The sequence below is a fragment of the Perognathus longimembris genome, chromosome 13 (genome assembly GCF_023159225.1).
Source record: "Perognathus longimembris pacificus isolate PPM17 chromosome 13, ASM2315922v1, whole genome shotgun sequence".
Taxonomy (NCBI): domain Eukaryota; kingdom Metazoa; phylum Chordata; class Mammalia; order Rodentia; family Heteromyidae; genus Perognathus; species Perognathus longimembris.
The window spans coordinates 59,802,805-59,824,685 of record NC_063173.1 but is presented as its reverse complement, the minus strand read 5'-3'; the positions used below and the strand labels follow the sequence as shown (position 1 = coordinate 59,824,685).

Sequence of the window (21,881 nt, the reverse complement as noted above, 5' to 3'; positions counted from 1 at the left end):
TGTACATGCTACTACTGGGGCTTGAACTCAGGGCCTGGGCACTGTCACTTAGCTTTGTCACTCAAGGCCAATCCTCTACCCCTGGAGCCACAGCTCCATTTCTAAATTTTGATGGTTAATTGGAGATATGAGTCTCACAGACTTCCTTCCTTCCAGCGCTGGCTTCAAACCATGATCCTCAGAGCTCCGCCTCCTGAGTAGCTAGGATGACAGGTGTGAGCCACCTGCTCCAAGCTTATTTTGTCCTTTATTTGTTTGTTTGTTTAGTAGGTCACTGAGGATTCGACTCAAGGCCTCACACTGCAGGCGCCCAACCACTGGAGGTACACCTGGAGCCCCCTTTATTGTGTGCTGATTTTCTTCAAAGTAAGATCTTGCCCTATGCCAGGACCTGCCTGGCCTGCAGTCTCCCACCTGTGCTTCCTGACTCTCTGGGGATGACAGGTGGACACCCCTGAACACAGCCCCGTGCTTCCCGCATGGCTACCATTGCAGCCACTCACTGAGATGGACTGGCCTTGAACCTTGAACTTCAGTCCCCCTATCAGCACCTCCCAGGTAGCTAGGATTACAGACTTGAGACACTGGCTTGGGCAATTGTTTTTGTCAGTTGTGGAACTTAAACTCAGGGCTCAGGCTCTCTGAGCTCTTCAGTGAGCACTGTACTACTCTACCGCTTTGAGCCACAGGTGCCACTTCCAGTTTCCTGGTGGTTAATTGGAGATAAGAGTATCACAGACTTTCCTGCCCCAGCTGGCTTTGAACCGTGATCCTTACTCAGATCTCAGCCTCCTGAGTAGCTAGGATTACAAGCATGAGCCACTGGCCCCTGGCTCTGGGCTGGGCAATGTTTGTCTGCACACCTGCGACCTTGGTCCCCCTCAGAGGTCACTGCTGGAAGGAATCAGTGTTACCTTTCTCCTCCCGCAGCGGCGTCTGCGTGATACAATGGGAAGCTCTGGCCCAGGCCTGCCGCCGCCTGTCCTTCCGTATTCTCATCCATCCTTTGCTACTTGTCTGTTCTTGTGTCAGTGTCATAATTCTCATTACTATAATGTTATTGCGTAAGGAAGGAAAAGCAAACCCTCTGGGCCTTTTGTTCTTCCTTTCGTTCTTTTTCTTGTGTTATATTAGTGTCAGATAGTTACTTGCTTATTATGTTAGGTATGGCTCTCCAGGAGGTGGAGACGGAAGGACTGTGGTTTGAGGCCAGCTTGAACCAAAGTTATGGAGACCTTATCTCATAAAGCAAGCTGGGGGCGGGGTTGGGTGCCAGGGGCACCAGCCCTGGATGAGACAGAGCTAGAATCTCGTTTGTTCTGTCGATGTGCAGGAAGGCCGCTCTCGCTGTGGGATATCGCCTCCCCTGGAGTCCGGCAAGGTTTCTGGTTGGGGTTTGTTTGTTCCTATTGTTGTGTCTTTTTTTTTTTTTTTGCCAGTCCTGGGCCTTGGACTCAGGACCTGAGCACTGTCCCTGGCTTCCTTTTGCTCAAGGCTAGCACTCTGCCACTTGAGCCACAGCGCCACTTCTGGCCATTTTCTGTATATGTGGTGCTGGGGAATCGAACCCAGGGCTTCAAGTCTACGAGGCAAGCGCTCTTGCCACTAGGCCATGTCCCCAGCCCTGATTGTTCCTATTGTTATTTTGCATTTGTTTGGGGGTTTGGTGTTTGGGGTGGCACTAGGTTGAGAACTCAGGGCCTTGCGCTTACTAAGGAAGCGCCCGGCCACTGGGGCGTGCCGGGGCTCCCTTCTACACTGGTTACTTCCCAGGAAGAATCTTGACTTGTCCCAAAGCTGGCCCGGCTGCGAGGCTCTGACCTGTGCCTTCTTGAATCACTGGGGATGATGGTCACGCACCATTCACGCTGCCGTCGTCAGTTGAGATGGGGTGGAGATGAGAGGCCCTGAGTTCAAACCCCAGCACCTGTGAAGAAAAAGAAAAGAGAAGATGCACTGTGACGGACGTGGTGACGAACCCATCGAGGTGCAGGGGAAGCTTCGGATCTGGAAAGTTTGCTTGGCCCCTGCAGGCCATGCTCACACGCTTTAATTTTGTCAACATAGATTTGTCCTGATTTGTTGTGAATTTCACATAAATACAATCAAGCCATGAGGACCCTTGCATCTTTCATTTCATTTAAGATGTGTCTTAAGGGCTGGGGACATAGCCTAGTGGCAAGAGTGCCTGCCTCGGATACACGAGGCCCTAGGTTCGATTCCCCAGCACCACATATACAGAAAACGGCCAGAAGCGGTGCTGTGGCTCAAGTGGCAGAGTGCTAGCCTTGAGCGGGAAGAAGCCAGGGACAGTGCTCAGGCCCTGAGTCCAAGGCCCACGACTGGCCAAAAAAAAAAAAAAAGATGTGTCTTAAGGGCTGGGGATAGGGCCTAGTGGCAAGAGTGCCTGCCTCCTATACATGAGGCCCTGGGTTCGATTCCCCAGCACCACATATACAGAAAACGGTCAGATGTGGCGCTGTGGCTCAAGTGGCAGAGTGCTAGCCTTGAGCAGAAAGAAGCCAGGGACAGTGCTCAGGCCCTGAGTCCTCGCCTCAGAATCAACACATAAACAAACAAATAACAAGAAGGGAAGGAAGAAATCCCAGGCTGTAGCATATGGCGTCTCCCTTCGAGGTTCGCCTCCTCGCACTCGTGGGTGGTGAAATTGTGGGGATTTCTCGAGGGCAACTGCTGAGTCACAGTGACTTGACTGGCCGTCCTCTGTCCTCTTTTCATTTGTCTTTGAAGTGATGGTAAGTGAAGTAAAGAGGTAAACAATGATTACGTTCAGGATATGTAAACATAAGTTCTCACTGGCAGGGTTGGGGAACATCTGGCCCCCCAAATCATTTGTCACTGGACAAGACAGATCCATACGATTCTTGTCAGCTTCACTCAGTCTGTGTGACCATTTTATATGGCCATGGAATGATGCCAAACACGTCTTGGCAGAAATAAAACAAAACGAACAAACAAGATGCCGAGCCTTGGGATTCTAAAGTGTCACCAAAGCCCCTGTAGCATTCCAGGAACCATCTAGAAGAAATCCACCACACTGCACCCCAATCGACCTTGGTACCAGCAGTTTTTTGTCTAGTCATCCTGATAGGCTTTTAGTCTGGGAGTGGCTCGTGGGAGAAACTTTTCCTGGCATGCTTGTGGCTCTGAGTTCAACATCAAAAGAAGAAAGTTAATCTGCTGTTTGTAGTGATTTTTCATCAGGAGTCTCCCTGACACTTCCCACAGAGTGATGGGGACAAGCCCCTTTCCCTGTGGTTGCCAACAAGGTATCTTCATTGAAATGCCAGCGGAAATCTTTCATGGGTTTCTGTTTTTTTTTTTTTTTGGTGGTATTGGGGTTTGAATTCAGGGCTTCACAGTTGCTAGGCAGGTGCTCTACCACCGAGCCCCTTCTTCAGCCCTTCATTTCGCACATTCAGAGATGGGATCTCTATGTCTGTCCACACACATGCCTAGGCCAAGGGCTACCAGGGCAGGCATGACATACATATGCCATTGAATCCATCCTTTTCTGATAACATAGGTCTCTCACGCTTTATTCCCCAGCCTGGCCCAGAACCTCAGTTCCTCCTTGAAGCTGGTGAACTTTCCCCAAGACTGGCTTGGCACGGTGCCACCATGCCCAGCCTGTCACGGAGCTAGGGTTATAAACATGAGCTCTGTTATGCATTTTTAACCAGGGCATTTGGTTTCTTACAATTCAAGTCTTCTCATACTGTATTATGGTTTGGCTATGAGGTGTTCTATCACTTGAGCCACTTCTGGCTTTTTAGTGTTTAATTGGAGATTAAGAGTCTTAGGGACTTTCCTGCCTAGGCTGGCTTTGAACTTTCATCTTCAGATGTCAGCCTTCTGAGTAGCTAGGATTACAGGCATGAGCCACCAGCACCTGGTAGGTACCAAGTAGTTACAGAAAAGAATTTGAGGAGGCATTGGAGACCAAAAATGTTTATTAGTCAAGCAAAGTGAAGGAAACATAGAAACAGTATACAGTGGCGTGGCTAATAGCAGATGGGCTGGTGCTTTAACACGGGTGGAAAGGAAGCTGGGGTTTGGCTCAAGTTCACCTGAAGAGAAGTGTTTTGGCACTTGGCCCTTTTTTTTTTTTTTTGCCAGTCCTGGGGCTTGAACTCAGGGCCTGAGCACTGTCCCTGGCTTCTTCTTGCTCAAGGCTAGCACTCTGCCACTTGAGCCACAGCGCCACTTCTGGCCATTTTCTATATATGGGGTGCTGGGGAATCGAACCCTGGGCTTCATGTATACGAGACAAGCACTCTTGCCACTAGGCCATATTCCCAGCCCGGCACTTGGCACTTTTAATCCCTCTCACTGTACACTTTTATCAGTTGGGCTCCAAGACATCATGGCTGACCTACTTGTTACAGTTGGTCACGAACCTCAGAGCATCCCTTCAAGAAAGGATGGAGTTTGTCACAGGCTCCCTTCAAGACAAAGGTTGGAAGACGGGGTCCATCTTGGACGTAAGTAAAACTTTTAAACACATTTTGTGTTTGAGAGGCAACCATTTTCCCCGGTATCTTTTTTTTTTTTCTTTTCAGGGTGAGTGCCTTTCTTTAAGGTATTCTTGCTCAGTTTTCAGAGCATGAAAGTGATGCGTGAGCAAGCAGGCAGGGTTGGAGGGAGAAAGCTGCTTTTTGCAGCAGCTTATATGAGAGTGGAAAGCTCAAAGCAAAGCAGACAGCACTTCTGTGTTTCTAATAGAGCTGTTCAGGAATAAGTGTCTGCCTCTTCATTCCTGGCTGCTGTTCACAGGTGCCTCATTTTTCCTGATCTACCCTCAAAGCTAGGTCTTACTGTATACCAGTATACCATTTTATTCTCAAATTTTCTTTCCTGCTTTCTTCCTCCCTTCCTTTTTTTTTCTTTTATCAAACTACTGGGGTTTGAACTCAGATGTTTGCTAGACAGGCGTTCCTCTCCTGGAGTCACGCCTCCAACCCTCTTTGCCTCATATTTTTTGGATAAGACCTTCTGGTTTTGCTCAGAGTCAGCCCACATCGTTGGGACAGCAGGCTTGCTCCACCCTACTCAGCTTGGTGACTCAGATGGGGTCTCAAAAACTTTTCACTCGAGTCAGCACTGAACTTGGCTCCTCTTGATCTCCCCCTCTTAAGGAGCTGGGATTACAGGCATGTACCACTGAGCCCAGCTTCCCAACCTTCGGTTTTATACAGTATTGATCTGCCCCATCTGTCAATGAGCTCATTTCAATTCTTGTTCTTATAGCTACTATTTCTTCCTATTGGTTTTAGTTGAACTTCCTGGGTCACATTGCTAGTAACTGGGTCATTTCTATTGTATGCACCCCGCCGGTGGGGTCACTAATTCCCAGGACTTGTGAGCTTGCGCCCCCTAGTGGACATGGCTATATTCGGCCTTTGCCAAAATGCCAGTGTGTGGTTACAGTGAGAGGGAAGGGAGACCACAGCCCATCTCCCTCTCCTTCATTGTCACCCTCTAAGCAGCACGGAGCCCATGGGTTCTCCCTTTAGGTCCGCGGTGAGGGGCAGCACCGAGGGAGGAAGTTTCCCAAGCTAACATTCTGATCTGGAGGTGGGGGGCTTCAGGGAAAGGAGGCATGAAAGAGAGAAAGCCCACCGACAGTCAGCTCCTCCCCCCTCCTTCAGTGCCTCGCCCATCAGGGACTTGGTGCGCTTGATGACATTGGGGACCCAACTAGTGTCCCGGAAGGACAACCTCTTGCCAGCCCCAGGGAGGGGGAGGGCGGGCCCAATGTACTTCTCTTTCTAATGCTTTTCATGATCACTTCTAGCCCTCATCTACACAGAGAGAGAGAGAGAGAGAGAGAGAGAGAGAGAGAGAGAGAGAGAGAGAGAGAGAGAACAGTGTGTCTCACTTTTTAATTTTTTTTTCTGAAATTCATATTTCTCCGTGCAGTTTCCAACAAAAGAGGGAGAGGCCAGCCCAAGCTAGGTCACCATCTAGCTCCAGGGTTAGCACGCAATGGCCCTTGGCCCATAGCCAGCTTTTGTAAATGCAGTTTTATTGGCGCCCAGACATGCTCTGGTTATCTGTTTGCCTTTCGCTACAAGCACGGGTTCCCACAGATACCAATAGTTTAACTCGAAGATTAGAAAGTTTGCTTCTGTCCTCTGCAAACTAAGTTGACCCTTGATCTGGGTCAGGGCCGAGGCCTCAAGAGAAATGAGAATTTTGATTGGTGAGGGCCGAGGCCTCAAAAGAAGTGAGAAATCGGATTTGCCAGGAGAATTCCTATGAAGTGCTTCTTAGCCACACCTTCATAGCAACAGGGGCTGAGCTTGCAAAGCCCAGCAGCCCAGCACTTCCCAGTACCCAGGCCAGGGTGGGAAAACCTGCGTGTTCCTCACTGGTGAAAGCACACCAGGTTCCTCTCACAATCTCTCTCTGTGTGTGTGTGTGTGTGTGTGTGTGTGTGTGTGTGTGTGTGTAGGCATGGGTGTGTGCATGTGCACCCATCCTGGGGCTTGAATTCAGGGGCTGGATGCTGGCCCTTGGCTCTGTCCTGCAAGGTTGGTATGAGCAACAGCTCCACTCTGCCTTGTGGTTGTGGTGATCTGGAATAATGAATTGGAAATAAGAGTCTCACGGACTTTCCTGCCCAGGCTGGCTTTGGATCATGAACCTCAGATGGGTCTCCACTCAATGACCACACCCACTGGGTCCCCCTCCCCCATTCTTAATCTTTGGCAACTACTAAATCTGTGATCCATTCCTATAATTTTGTCATTTCAAGAATGTTATGTAAATGGAATCTAAATATACGCCACCTCTGGGGATTAGCCCCCTCCATCCCAGCATAATGCTCCAGAGACTCATCCAGGCTGTTGTCTGTATCAGTTGTTGGGTCCTTCATATTATCCTCGAATGGGTTAATGAACAACTACCTGCTGGAAAACAACTGAGTGCTTCTATTTTGAGGCTACTATGAAAAAACTATGGGAACTCTTCAGGCATGAGCCACTGACACCCAGATCAGTCCTGTGTGTGTGTGTGTGTGTGTGTGTGTGTGTGTGTGTGTGTATTTGGGGATCAAAAGCAAATCCTCCCAAATGCTAGCTCAATACTACCAGTGAGGTGCAGCTCTGCCATAGTATGTTTTAAAAGTTATGATCATTTACAAATGTTTTGTGTGCAAACATAGTTTCCATTTCTTGAGATAAATATTCAAGAGTGCACTGCTGAGTAGAATGGTAATTTGCAGGCTTAGTTTTAGAAGAAACTGCCAAAGTTTTTCAGAATAAATGTACCAGTTCCCATGCTCACCAGCCATAAAACCAATCCATTTTCTTCAAATTCTCTCCGGCATCTGTTGGTGTCCCCCCACCCCCCGTTTTCAGGGGAGTGATTATTCATTGTGGTTTTAATCTGCATTGCCCAAGTAGTCTTTTTTTTTTCTTTTTCTTTTTTTGCATTGACACTGGGGCTTTAACTCCCTTGGCTTTTTTACTCAGCGCTGGAGCTCTCCTACATAAGCCACAGCTCCATTCTTGGCTTGTGGGTGATTTATTGGAAATAAGAGTCTCATGGACTCACAGCCAAAGCTGGCTTGGAACCACCATGTTCAGATCTCAGCCTCCCGAGAAGCTATGATTACAGGTTTGAGCCACCAGTGCCCAGTTCAGTTTTCATTCACAAGTAATACATTGATGGTTCAAAATGAATAATAAAGGCCCTGAGGTCAAACCCCATTTTTGTAATTTATTTATTAATTAAACAAAAATTTTTGACAAGGTTTTGTGCAGAAAGGGTACAGTTACATAGTAGGGCAGTGTGTACATTTCTTGTGATATCTTACACCCTGTTTTTCTTTCCCTTCCCTAGGTCAGGTAGACATATATACAATACACAATGTACCAAGAACATATACAGTAGCCAAGTGGCCTACGCCTAAGAAAATTCGCCTAGGGCTTTAAATGTAATGTCGACATTAGACAATATGTCGACAGTAGTCTTATATGACCATACATACATAGCTTTTGAGCTATTGTGATCCACTGAGAGGTCAATTTTTGACCTTTATATGTTGAGTAGTTGTTTGGTTTTAGTTACATAATGTTGGGTCGCTGACCCAATCCTGTGGGAAATGCTATTTGACAAGCAGTTTTTGGTTTCACAGACCTGGTCTCTACTGTCTCTCCGTCTCCCTTTCTTGACAGTCATATATCAGGGAGATCACGCCCCTTTGTTTTCTGTGTTCTAGGCTTGTCTCGCACAACATTATTTGTTCGAGTTCGGACCATTTCCCTGTGAATAACAATATTTCACCATTCCTAATCGCTATGTAGTATTCCATTGTGTATAGGTACCATATTTTTTGGATCCATTCATCTGTGGAGGGGCATCTGGGTTGTTTCCACATTTTGGCTATTGTGAATTGTGCAGCGATAAACATGGAAGTACAAATGTCTTCTTTATATCTTGGGGACTGCTGTTCCAGGTAGATGCCTAGGAGTGGTATGGCTGGGTCATAGGGTTAGGTCTATATTGAGCTTTTTGAGAAACCCCCATACTGTTCTCCAAAGTGGTTGTACTAATTTGCACTCCCACCAACAATGGAGAAGGATTCCTCTTTCCCCGCACGCCCCCCCAGCATGTGTTGTTGCCTGAGTTCAGAGTATAGGCCATTCTAACTGGGGTGAGTCAAACCCCATTTTTAAAAATACATATAATAATATAATCTACCAAGCATCACAGCCTAAGCGACATTTCACGTGATCAGAACGCGTTAGGTCACAGTTGGGGGAAGTCATCTAATGTAAGGCCCACTCAATGATAAGTCACACTTAGTGGCTCATGGGATTTAGTGGACGTCACTGAACGTGAGACACAGAATGGTTGTGGGGTGTTTTTCACCACTGTCCAGCAGAAAGCCGTGAGATGTGTCATAAGGCACATAGTCTGTTTTGTTATTTTCTGTTGCACTGAGAATTTAGCAGCTCACAACACAAACATTTGTGATCTTCCTTCCTTCTTTCCTTCCTTCCTTGCGGCCTTCCTTTCCCCTCCTCCTGCTCCGGGCCTGGACAGGTAACTCAAGCGCTAGAGCACTTTCCTAGCAAGTGTGAGGCCTGGTCTGCGAGGTCCACTCTTGGGGCTCTAACTAACAGCACAGCTTGCTCTGAACCAACAAGCTCGGCCTCTGGTTCTGGGCTGTTGGGGTCCCCAAGCGAGCTCTGGCTCTGGCCAGCTGATTTTGGAATGAGTCCAGGGTAGACTCTGATTGGCCCTACTCCATTCCCGTGGCCACCACTTGCACCCACCTCTGCGGCCAGGGCTGCGGCTCTGTGATTGGCCGGCCTTGAGTCACGTGTCCACCCTGTGTGTGAAGGCCAGGCCTGGCAGAGGAGGGGAATGGAGCCAGGGAAGGATGCCCCGGACCCGGCTGGACCGGAGCTGGGCAGCAGCCCGATTGTGTGAGCAGCTGCTTGGGCTGCACTCCCAGCCAGAAGCACACGTTGCACTATTTCTGAAACACCAAGGCGGAAGAAAACTGCTTCACACTCTTGGGATGCTGACTCCCCACGGGAGTGCGCTAATCGGTAGATCGTGGGGAGACACCTTGGCGTTCAGACACGCAGGTGTGAGCCGAGTGTGTACCGAGCTCTCCTCCAGCAGCTCACGCCGATCCCGAGGGAGGTCTGCCTTGGCACCCTAAATTCCTTTCTTTCTTTTTCTTTTTGTTGTCTGGAACTCAAACTTGGTATGGGATGCGTTCAGTCAAGGCTGGTGCTCTACAACCTGTGCCATGCCTCCAACGCCCTCTCCCCACATTCCGTCTGGGGGAACACCGCTCCTCCTTGAGGGGCTCCTCTGCCAGGAGGGGGAGGGGCCCTGAGCAGGTGCCAGAGGCGGGATGGGCGAGGGACCCAGCCACACTCCACCGCTCGATGACTCAAGGATGCTGAGGAGGAAGGACCAATGGCTGGGCCCCGACCCCCGGCTCAACCCCGACCCCAGGCTCAACCCCGACCCCAGGCTCAACCCCGACCCCAGGCTCAACCCCAACCCCAGGCTCAACCCCGACCCCAGACTGAACCTCGACCCAGGCTGAGCCTAGACCCCAGACTGAACCCCGACCCCAGGCTGAGCCCCGACCCCAGGCTGAGCCCCAACCCCAGGCTGAGCCCTGACCCCAGGCTCAACCCTGACCCCAGGCTCAGCCCCGACCCCAGGCTCAACCTCGACCCCAGGCTCAACCCCCACCCCAGGCTCAGCCCCGACCCCAGGCTCAACCCCAACCCCAGGCTCAACCCCGACCCCAGGCTGAGCCCCGACCACAGGCTCAACCCCAAACCCAGGCTCAACACTGACCCCAGGCTCAACCCTGACCCCAGGCTGGGCCCCGACCCCAGGCTCAACCCCGAGCCCAGGCTCAACCCCCACCCCAGGCTGAGCCCCGACCCCAGGCTCAACCTCGACCCCAGGCTCAACCTCGACCCCAGGCTCAACCCCCACCCCAGGCTGAGCCCCGACCCCAGGCTCAACCTCGACCCCAGGCTCAACCTCGACCCCAGGCTCAACCCCCACCCCAGGCTGAGCCCCGACCCCAGGCTCAACCTCGACCCCAGGCTCAACCTCGACCCCAGGCTCAACCCCCACCCCAGGCTGAGCCCCGACCCCAGGCTGAGCCCCGACCCCAGGCTGAGCCCCGACCCCAGGCTCAACCCCGACCCCAGACTGAACCTCGACCCCAGGCTGAGCCCCGACCCCAGGCTCAACCCCGACCCCAGGCTGAGCCCCGACCCCAGGCTCAACCCCGACCCCAGGCTGAGCCCCGACCCCAGGCTGAGCCCCGACCCCAGGCTCAACCCCAACCCCAGACTGAACCTCGACCCAGGCTGAGCCCCGACCACAGGCTCAACCCCGACCCCAGACTGAACCTCGACCCCAGGCTGAGCCCCGACCCCAGGCTCAACCCCGACCCCAGGCTGAGCCCCGACCCCAGGCTCAACCCCGACCCCAGGCTGAGCCCCGACCCCAGGCTGAGCCCCGACCCCAGGCTCAACCCCAACCCCAGACTGAACCTCGACCCCAGGCTGAGCCCCGACCCCAGGCTCAACCCCGAGCCCAGGCTCAAACCCCACCCCAGGCTCAACCCTGACCCCAGGCTCAACACTGACCCCAGGCTCAACCCTGACCCCAGGCTGGGCCCCGACCCCAGGCTCAACCCCGAGCCCAGGCTCAAACCCCACCCCAGGCTCAGCCCCGACCCCAGGCTCAGCCCCGACCCCAGGCTCAACCCCAACCCCAGGCTGAACCCTGACCCCAGGCTCAACCCCGACCCAAGACTCAACCCCGACCCCAGGCTCAACCCCGACCCCAGGCTGAGCCCTGACCCCAGGCTCAACCCTGACCCCAGGCTGGGCCCCGACCCCAGGCTCAACCTCGACCCCAGGCTCAACCCCCACCCCAGGCTGAGCCCTGACCCCAGGCTCAACCCTGACCCCAGGCTGGGCCCCGACCCCAGGCTCAACCCCGAGCCCAGGCTCAACCCCCACCCCAGGCTCAGCCCCGACCCCAGGCTGAGCCCCGACCCCAGGCTGAGCCCCGACCCCAGGCTGAGCCCTACCCCAGGCTCAGCCCCGACCCCAGGCTCAACCCCGAGCCCAGGCTCAACCCCCACCCCAGGCTCAACCTCAACCCCAGGCTCAACCCCCACCCCAGGCTGAGCCCTGACCCCAGGCTGAGCCCCGACCCCAGGCTGAGCCCTACCCCAGGCTCAACCCCGACCCCAGACTGAACCCCGACCCCAGGCTCAACCCCGACCCCAGGCTCAGCCCCGACCCCAGGCTCAGCCCCGACCCCAGGCCCACTCTCGACCCCAGGCTCAACCCTGACCCCAGGCTGGGCCCCGACCCCAGGCTCAACCCCGAGCCCAGGCTCAAACCCCACCCCAGGCTCAGCCCCGACCCCAGGCTCAACCTCGACCCCAGGCTCAACCCCAACCCCAGGCTGAACCCTGACCGCAGGCTCAACCCCGACCCAAGACTCAACCCCGACCCCAGGCTCAACCCCGACCCCAGGCTGAGCCCTGACCCCAGGCTCAACCCTGACCCCAGGCTGGGCCCCGACCCCAGGCTCAACCCCGACCCCAGGCTCAACCCCCACCCCAGGCTGAGCCCTGACCCCAGGCTCAACCTCAACCCCAGGCTCAACCCCGACCCCAGGCTGAGCCCCGACCCCAGGCTCAACCTCGACCCCAGGCTCAACCTCGACCCCAGGCTCAACCCCCACCCCAGGCTGAGCCCCGACCCCAGGCTGAGCCCCGACCCCAGGCTGAGCCCCGACCCCAGGCTGAGCCCCGACCCCAGGCTGAGCCCCGACCCCAGGCTCAACCCCGACCCCAGACTGAACCTCGACCCCAGGCTGAGCCCCGACCCCAGGCTCAACCCCGACCCCAGGCTGAGCCCCGACCCCAGGCTCAACCCCGACCCCAGGCTGAGCCCCGACCCCAGGCTGAGCCCCGACCCCAGGCTCAACCCCAACCCCAGACTGAACCTCGACCCCAGGCTGAGGCCCGACCACAGGCTCAACCCCGACCCCAGGCTCAACCCCGAGCCCAGGCTCAACCCCCACCCCAGGCTCAGCCCCGACCCCAGGCTCAACCCCCACCCCAGGCTCAACCCCGACCCCAGGCTGAGCCCCGACCCCAGGCTGAGCCCCGACCCCAGGCTCAACCCCGACCCCAGGCTCAACCCCGACCCCAGGCTGAGCCCCGACCCCAGGCTCAACCCTGACCCCAGGCTCAACTCTGACCCCAGGCTGAGCACCGACCCCAGGCTCAACCCCGACCCAATGCTCAACCCCGACCCCAGAATCAACCCCGACCCCAGGCTCAACCCCGACCTCAGGCTCAACGCCCACCCCAGGCTCAGCCACGACCTCAGGTCTGAACCCCCACCCCAGGCTGAGCCCCGACCCCAGGCTCAACCCCGACCCCAGACTGAACCTCGACCCCAGGCTGAGCCCCGACCCCAGCCTGAGCCCCGACCCCAGGCTCAACCCCGACCCCAGACTGAACCTCGACCCCAGGCTCAACCCTGACCCCAGGCACAACCCTGACCCTAGGCTGGGCCCAGGCCCCAGGCTCAACCCCGACCCCAGGCTCAACCCCGACCCCAGACTCAACCCCGACCCCAGACTCAACCCCGACCCCAGGCTGAACCCCGACCCCAGGCTCAGCCCCGACCCCAGGCTCAGCCCCGACCCCAGGCCCAACCTCAACCCCAGGCTCAACCCCCACCCCAGGCTGAGCCCCGACCCCAGGCTCAACCCCGACCCCAGACTGAACCTCGACCCCAGACTGAACCTCGACCCCAGGCTGAGCCCGGACCCCAGGCTCAACCCTGACCCCAGGCTGGGCCCCGACCCCAGGCTGAACCCCGACCCCAGGCTCAACCCCGACCCCAGGTTCAGCCCCGACCCCAGGTTCAGCCCTGACCCCAGGCCCAACCCCGACCCCAGGCTGAACCCCCACCCCAGGCTCAACCCCGACCCCAGACTCAACCCCGACCCCAGGCTCAACCCCGACCCCAGGCTCAACCCTGACCCCAGGCTGAACCCCGACCCAGGCTCAGCCTCGACCCCAGGCTCAGCCTCGATCCCAGGCTCAACCCCCACCCCAGGCTGAGCCCCGACCCCAGGCTCAACCCCGACCCCAGGCTCAACCCTGACCCCAGGCTGAGCCCCGACCCCAGGCTGAGCCCCGACCCCAGGCTCAACCCCGACCCCAGACTGAACCTCGACCCCAGGCTGAGCCTAGACCCCAGACTGAACCTCGACCCCAGGCTGAGCCCCGACCCCAGGCTGAGCCCCGACCCCAGGCTCAACCCCAACCCCAGCCTGAGCCCTGACCCCAGGTTCAACCCTGACCCCAGGCTCAACCCTGACCCCAGGCTCAACCCCAGTCCCAGGCTCAACCCCGACCCCAGGCTCAACCCCAACCCCAGGCTGAGCCCCGACCCCAGGCTCAACCCCAGTCCCAGGCTCAACCCGACCTCAGGCTCAACTCCGACCCCAGACTGAACCCCGACCCCAGGCTGAACCTCGACACCAGGCTGAGCCCTGACCCCAGGCCGAGCTGCTACACCCTCTGAAGCAGCCTAGGTCCTTCCCCCTCCCCCCGGCAGTCACCCATTTGATGATCTGAAGCAGGACCCTTGAGTGTGTCACTTTTTTTTTTTTTTTTTTTGCCAGTCCTCCTGGGGCTTGAACGCAGGGCCTGGGCACTGTCCCTGAGCTTCTTTTGCTCTACCACTTGAGCCACAGCGCCACTTCCGGCTTTTTTTTTTCCTATCTATGTGGTACAGAAGAGTCGAACCCAGGGCTTCATGCATGCTAGGCACGCACTCTACCGCTAAGCCACATTCCCAGCCCTCTTCTCGTCTTATTAGGCACCTTGGTCCTGGGCCAGCTACTGTTTGGATGGGTCAAGCCCAGGACTAGCCCCCTCCACTCCCCCCCCCCAAAAAAAAAGACTAGACTATTTTTCTTTTTTCTTTCTTTTTTAGTATCTTGAGACAAGGCCTCAGCACGTAGCCCAAGCTCACTAATAAACAGTTAGTAGGACTCCAGGTCAACACATAAGCTGGGGGTGGTGGTTACGGCTGTGATCCTGGCTGTGGAGGAAGCATGGCTGGGAGGATTGAGATCCTAGGCCACGCTGGGGAGACAGGTCAGCAAGGCAAGGCCATGAGTTCAATCCCAGAGCGCACACACACACACACACACACACATACACACACACACGAGAGAGAGAGAGAGAGAGAGAGAGAGAGAGAGAGAGAGAGAGAGAGCGCACCTGAGCATCCTGCCGGGTGCCCCCAGGCCCTCTGAGGTTACTACCTCGCCTGCCTGTACAGGAAACCACTGCAGTCTGGTGGCTCCGGCGCCCCTGCTGGTCGGCGCTCTAGGGCCCTTCCTGCCCTGAGCCTTGTCCAGGCCGCGCTGGGAGCCAAACACAGCCTTCTCCCAGCCTTCCTCCATACTCAGGGGCCAAAGAGCCTAAGCCACTGAGGAAGCTTCCACGCCATGGGGCTGCACACCCTCGGTCCCTCCTCGCAGGGCTAGGAGACCCCAGAGATCACAAGACCCCTCTGGGTAGCAAGGGCCTCAGGGTTTCACTGTGGCATGGACCACCCTCCCCTTGGGGTGCTCCTGCCTGGCGCAGTCAGCTTCCTTCTCCAGCAATCGAAGCTGCCATCAGCTCCAAGCCCAACGCACCGAGCCGCTGCTGGGCACCTCAGCGCCTGCCCCGGGGAGCGCACGACTCGGGGCATCCTCTCTGCCCAGCTGTCCACCTGTGCACAAACGCAGGGGGCTCATTCTTTTCTCTGGGCCTGTTTCCCTATGTGGTACCCAAGGTTTCCGGAATCATCTCTCATGTCACCTTCCTTGCTGGAAAGCCGCTTTGCCTCCAACTCCAAGCAGGGGCAACCCAAGGACCTTGCCCGGCCCCTGAGCTGGGGCAGGTTGGGGAGAGAAGCAGTTCCGGGGGACCAGCCAGGAGCCCAGTCTGCCTGGGTGGGGGAGGGGTACGGAGAAGTGGAAGACCCAGGGGACCTGCACCCTGGAGGGGCAGGTGCTCTGCAAGGGTGGGGCAAATGCTGGGTGGGGGGGCATCACAGGAACTGAGGCTGGGAGGGTGGCACTAGGCCTGGCTGGAAAGCTGAGATGTGACAGGGAGAGGTGGGGAATGTTCTAGAGAGCCACCATTCACCTATCAGGAAGCCCAATGGGCCAAGGGAGGTCTGGACTCCGAGGGCGGCAGGACTGTACCAGGGAGGATGGACTTCTTCCGTGTTTCTTTTCTTTCTTCTTTTCATTCTTTCTTCCTTTTCTGTTCTGTGCCAGGACTGGGGCTTGAACTCAGGACCTGGGCTGTGTCCCTTAGCTTTTTCACTCAAGGGCATCATTCCTACCACTCGAGCCACAGCTCTACTTCTGCCTTTTTAGAGATTAGTTAGAGATAAGCGTTTCCTGGACTTTGCTTCCTGGGCTGGCTTTGAACCTCGATCCTCAGATCTCAGCCTCCTGAGTAGCTGGCATTACAGGTAGAACCCGCCAGTGCCTAGTTTGAGGATGGGCTTTCTAGAATGGCCTGGTTCCCTGGCAGGTGCCAGTCTGGCTCAGGGACTCTAGCAAGAAATGACCACAGTGGCTCAGGAGTGAGAGGCCAGGGCGAGGGCTGGGCAGGGGGCAGGTGGCCCTGGGGTCCTGATGAGCCCGACTTGCATTAACAGAGGTTCCCTGAGGTGGAGGGAGCCCCTCAGCCTCTGGGTCCTCAAGCATCAGGAGGCACCCAGAATTGCAGGCCTGCCTTTGACTTCTCATACCTGGACCCTCTTGACGTGGCTCACGTCTCTGCCACGTGGGCTCAGGGCGTACTAGTGTCCTTGGCCGTGCAACACATGAAACACCCCTCCCCAAGTATGTGTGCCACATGCGAGTCCGCAGACACTGTCCTGACCCCGAGCCCCAGGACGACTTTGCCACACTAGGCAGCAACTGTCTGATGCCACTGCGGCTGTCGGGACCGTACCCAGGTCCTGAGTTCAAGCCCAAGTACCAGCACAGTAAATAAACAAGTAAAGAAATCTCCGGATTCACTGGTCCCCAAGGGTGGCAAGTCCCCAGATAGAGGGCATCTAGGCATATTTCTTGAGGAGTGCAGAGATGGGGCGATTGATGTGTTCAGGAGAAGCCAGGAAGGCCTTGAGCTTGGGCCGGCCACTGAGGAACACCACATAAGCCGAGAGTAGGGGGAAATCATGGAGGCAGCCCGTAGCCAGGACCTGGTAGTTCAGCAGCAAGTTCAGCAGGTGGTAGTCGGCGAAGGAGATCTGCAGGGCAGGGGTGTGAGGAGGATTGAGGCAGGGCAGGAGAGAGATGTCAGAGCCAAACACGCCAAACACTGGCTACTCCTGCTTCTGCCTGTGGTGTGAGGAACTGGCCCCCATTGGGCCTCCACCTGCTCTCCTGAGAAAGGTACCCATAACGTACTGGGAGGCACCAGACCCAGTACTCACCTGGTCTCCCACAATGAAAGCTTTACCACCCTGCTTCTGGGCCAGCAGTTTCAAAAGGCTTCAGGTACCCTGGAAGCTCCTTCAAATACTGGACCATGCCCTCCTCCTGTGAGCGGAAGTCTGGTAAGCCAGACTGACCAAGAGGACCTGCCTGCCTACCGTGTCCTTGAGCAGCAAGCAGCAGCCCCTGCTCACGGGGTCATGGCGGAGGAGTTGGACACAGCAGTTGGTGATGTCCTCCAGTCCGTCATTCACCGTGTCCAGCAGCACTGCCTCTCGATGGTCTTTGCCCTAGAGCCCTGAGTCAGCAGTCAGGAAGTGCATTAGTTCCCGCCCTCTCCCCTCAACACCCAGCAACCGCAGCCTGGGCTCCCGTCCCTGCCCACCTTCATGGGTGGGGAATCTGCGAGCCACAAGGCCACACCCAGCTGCAGGCCACACCTGTCAGCCAAGTCTGTCCCCACCAGGGAGGACCAAGGTTCTGGTGTGTGTCTTCCCAGGCCTGAGGCTATCTGGCTGCGGGGACCTAGAAGGACTTGGACATGAAGTGTGTGTCCATATGTACTTCAGGGCAGCATGGGGCCAGAGAGGAAACGCCAGGCCTCCACTTGGTCCTGCAGAAGTTGGCGCAAGCCTGGGTTGCTCCTCTTGCTCCTCTGCCCTCGCCTTGGCTGCCACACACCCCTGGGACACTGGCTTCTCTCCACACATTTTCCCTAATCCAGACAAAAAAGGGCAGGCATGTCTTGGGGGTACAGTTTCTGCACCCCTGAAAGCAATGGGCCCAGAGGTTGACGGGGACACTCCTGCCCCAGCTGTGCTGCCACACATGAGGGTCGGTGACCCTGGCCGAGCTGTCAGCAGGGAAAGGGTGCAGACGAAAAATCCATCGGAACTGCACAGCTCCTGCTTGTCTGGATGGCAGGCAGCTCAGCACCACACCTAGGACCTTCCAGAACTCAGATCCTCAAACTTCCTTTGGGGTTTCTGGCCTGATAGAGCCAGGTGGGACATTAGAGATTGCAGGGTCAGCAGCTGAGGCCCCAGGACATTCTGCCCAGCGCCTGGCAGGAGTGAGCTTCAGAACTCACCAAGGGTGCGGCCCAGGTGCCGCAGGATGGCATTGGACTGGTACAGGGTGAGGTCTCCATCCTGGAACTTGGGGAGCTGTCCCAAAAGCTAGATGGAGGGAGAGTGCCGTCTATGAAGGGTGCTGAGCACCCCCCCCCCATTAGCCACAGCCCCCTAAGGCCAGTCCCTCCCACACCTTTCTCTGGCCACCACCTCCTCCTTCCAGGTCTGGCCCTGGTCAGCCAAGAGCATGTGCATGGGCTCACAGCGCCCTGGGTTGGTGGGACAGGACAGGCGTGGGGACAGGGCAGAAATCCAGCCTCAAGACAGCTTGGGGCGAGGTCGAGAGTGTGGGGAGGGAACGTAAACACAGGAGGGCAGAAGCCCTAGCTTGGGAGCCTCCTGCGGAAGAGGGGGAAAGTGTGGAGAGAGATGGGGACAGGGACAGGACCGCAAGGTGGCCCAGGAAGTGAACTGTGACAGTCAGAGCGACTGCTAGAGGCGGCCAGCACTGGAAAGGTCCCGCCTGCTACCCAGGCCCCGCCCCCACGGCTGGCCCCGCCCCGGACACAAGGTCCCGCCTGCTACCCAGGCCCCGCCCCCACACCTGGCCCCGCCCCGGACGCAAGGTCCCGCCTGCCGCCCCGGCCCCGCCTCCACTCGTGGCCCCGCCCCACGACCAGGGCCCCGCCCCGGACACAAGGTCCCGCCTGCTACCCCGGCCCCGCCCCCACGCGTGGCCCCGCCCCGCGACCAGGGCCCCGCCCCGGACACAAGGTCCCGCCTGCCGCCCCGGCCCCGCCCCGCGATCCGGGCCCCGCCCCGCTGGGTTCGAGCCTGGTCTCGGGAGGCGGAATCCCGGAGCAGCGAGCGCCCCGTGTCCTCCGCGGGACCGCACCTCGCGTGGGAAAGCAGGTGAGGGCGTCGGGCGGCGCTAGGAGAGGCAGAGAGGCGGCGCGCTGGAGGAGGAGCCGCTGGGGCCGCAGGGCTGCCCAGGGGCCGCCACCGGGATCCAGACCCCCAGGAACCGCCGTCCGACCCCACTCTCTGGCTCCGGACTGTTCGGGAGGCGCCGGGCTGCTGACGCGCCGTCCTGCTTCACCCCTCGTTCCTCCCAACGGCCCAGAAGTGCAGAATCCCGCGAGTGCGGGACGCGGCCCGGCTCCGTCCCTCCGCGCCACTGGGGCTTTGCGGAGCCTCGGCGGGCCACGCTCACCGCACACGCCGATGCCACGCTCACCGCACACGCCAAAGCCACGCACAGCCTCGGCGGGACACGCACACTGCACACACCAAAGCCACGCGCACCGCACACGCCAAAGCCACGCGCAGCCTCGGCAGGACACGCATACACCAAAGCCACGCACACCGCACACGCCAAAGCCACGCACACCTCACACGCCAAAGCCACGCGCACCGCACACGCCAAAGCCACGCGCAGCCTCGGCGGGACACGCATACACCAAAGCCACACACACCGCACACGCCAAAGCCGCGCAGCTCCTCGTGGCCCGTGGCACCGTCCACATTACTAGGGTCCAGGCACGCAGCAGGTCCTCAAGAAACGCTTGTGGCCTGAAAGAGGCGTTTTCACAGATAAACACAGCCCAAACTAGCACACCTCGTCTGGGGCGATGATAGCGGTAGACCCTCGGGGACCAGAGAAGACTTGGAGGGTTTTTCATAGTTACATAAGATTAACTGTTACTCCATTTTACAGGAAGGAAAACTGCTCACACAGCTAGTGAACCCGATGCAAACCAGCCTAATCTGGCTGGCTCCAGTGACGTCAACTTTATCATTCTTCCTTCTTTGATGCTCAAAATATTCCTTTTTAGCCTAAAAATGCTTATTTGTATGTAGGCATTTGAGAAGCCTGGAACCATCCTCCCTTCCTGCCTAAAGTCAAGAAATAAATTCTCCTTTATTGGTGACAGCTCGAGACTCTTAGCCCAGAAGAATCCATGAAAGAATCCATATCCGGGCGCCGGTGGCTCAGCCTGTCATCCTACCTACGGAGGAGACTGAGATGTGTGTGTGTGTGGGGGGGGAAATGACGGTTCAAATCAGCATAAGCAGGAAAGTGGGTGAGACTCCAGTTAACCTCCCCAAAGCTGGAGGTGGAGCTGTGGCTCAAGAAGTAGAGCACCACGCTTCAGCAGAAAGGCCTGCTTTTCTGTGCCTGGCCTGAGTTCAAGACCCAGTGCCACCTTGGGCCTTCCTTTAGGTGCTCCCCCTCTCCGTGAGCCTAACATGGCTTTTGTTTGTCCCATCATTCCCCACACGTTGTTTTCTGCGGATGCGCTGCTTGGGTGGGGTTCCGGGCCTCTGCTGAGCCTTGCTGTCCATCCAGATTCCTTCCATGTCGTGTTTCTCCCTTGATGCCTGGTGTGACAGCGTCCCATCCGCTCAGCAAGGTGGAGGACACATCGTTTCTGCTTCCCCTCCAGGAGTCTGCAAACGATCTCCGGACACGCACAGACTTGAGCGGCAGGGCTCCCCCTCCCCCCGCCCCCCGCAGGCTCTGGCACCCCGGAATGGCTCTCATGGGGGCTCTCAGGGGAGGGACTCAGATCCCCCAGTCAGGAGCACCCTGCACTGAGAGCTCAGGCTTGGGGATGGAGGTCCACTCCTTTGCCTTCCTTGAGCCCACGGCTGGAAGGGGAGGGTGGGGGAGGGAGGGGGGGCTGTGGCCCAGGTGCCAGAGCTGGGCTCTCAGCCCTGGCTCACAGCTGCACCAACATCTGCCCAGCACGGAGCTGCTTACAAAGAGCTCTCATAGAAATGATCTCATTTCATCTCCAGGGCAACCCTGGGTTTGGGGGGGGGGGGGGTAATGGACTCGTGTTCCCATTATGCAGAGAGGCTCAGAAAGGTTTACTCACCTGCTCGGGCTGGGAACATAAGTGCCCATGAAAGCCTGGTGGTAGAACCTTTGAGAGGCAGGGCCTGATGAGGGGGAGTTAGGTCATGGGGGGGGGGTGACACAGGAGATCACGGCCCTTTCTGTTCTCCTGTCTCTTTCTTGCAGCCATAAGGTGAGAGCTTTCTTCTAGGTCATGCTCACCGCATGGTGCCGACTCACCTTAGGACCCAAGGCAGTAGGGCCAAGCCACTGAAACGAAACTCCAAGCCCACATAGACCTCTCCTCTTTCTCAGGTGACTTACCTGGGGTGTTTGCTCCAGTAGGGAAAGCAGAAGGCCGTTGCAGGAGACCTGCTCCATGGGCTGTCCCTTGGGACCAGTGTCACGCTGCTGAGCTTCTGCCTTCACCCACAGTCCTCCAGCCATGAACCCCAGAATCAGAGTGATTCCAGATCAGGCCGCTCCCTCCTGCCCGCACCAACCGCCAGCCCTGGGGGCTGCCAGCACAGGTCGGGGTGGGATTCAAAACAGCCTTACTGTCAAGTAAGCTTTCCCTGTATTCAGTGTACACGCTGTGGATTGCAGTGTCGTCAGTACTGAGTAGTCATCTCGCTGTCTAATTCTAGAATATTCTCATCATACTTAAAAAGAAATCTGCACCTCCTCCTTTCCCCTGTTCCCTGGCAACCACGAATCTCTCTCCTTTTTCTTCCTGGTACTAGAACTTGAACTCAAACGCCCAGCGTACTTGCTGGTTCAGCTGGCACCCTACCACTTGAGCCATGCCGCCAGCTTTACTTTTTTTCTGCTCATTTTATTTATTTATTTATTTGCCAGTTCTGGGGCTTAAACTCAGGGCCTGAGCACTG

The 21,881-nt window shown here is 56.8% G+C and overlaps 1 pseudogene; it reads right to left on the bottom strand.

The window, feature by feature from the left end:
* Positions 1 to 16,637: 16,637 nt before the first annotated feature.
* LOC125362630 lies at positions 16,638 to 21,438 on the bottom strand (annotated as a pseudogene).
* Positions 21,439 to 21,881: the final 443 nt, after the last annotated feature.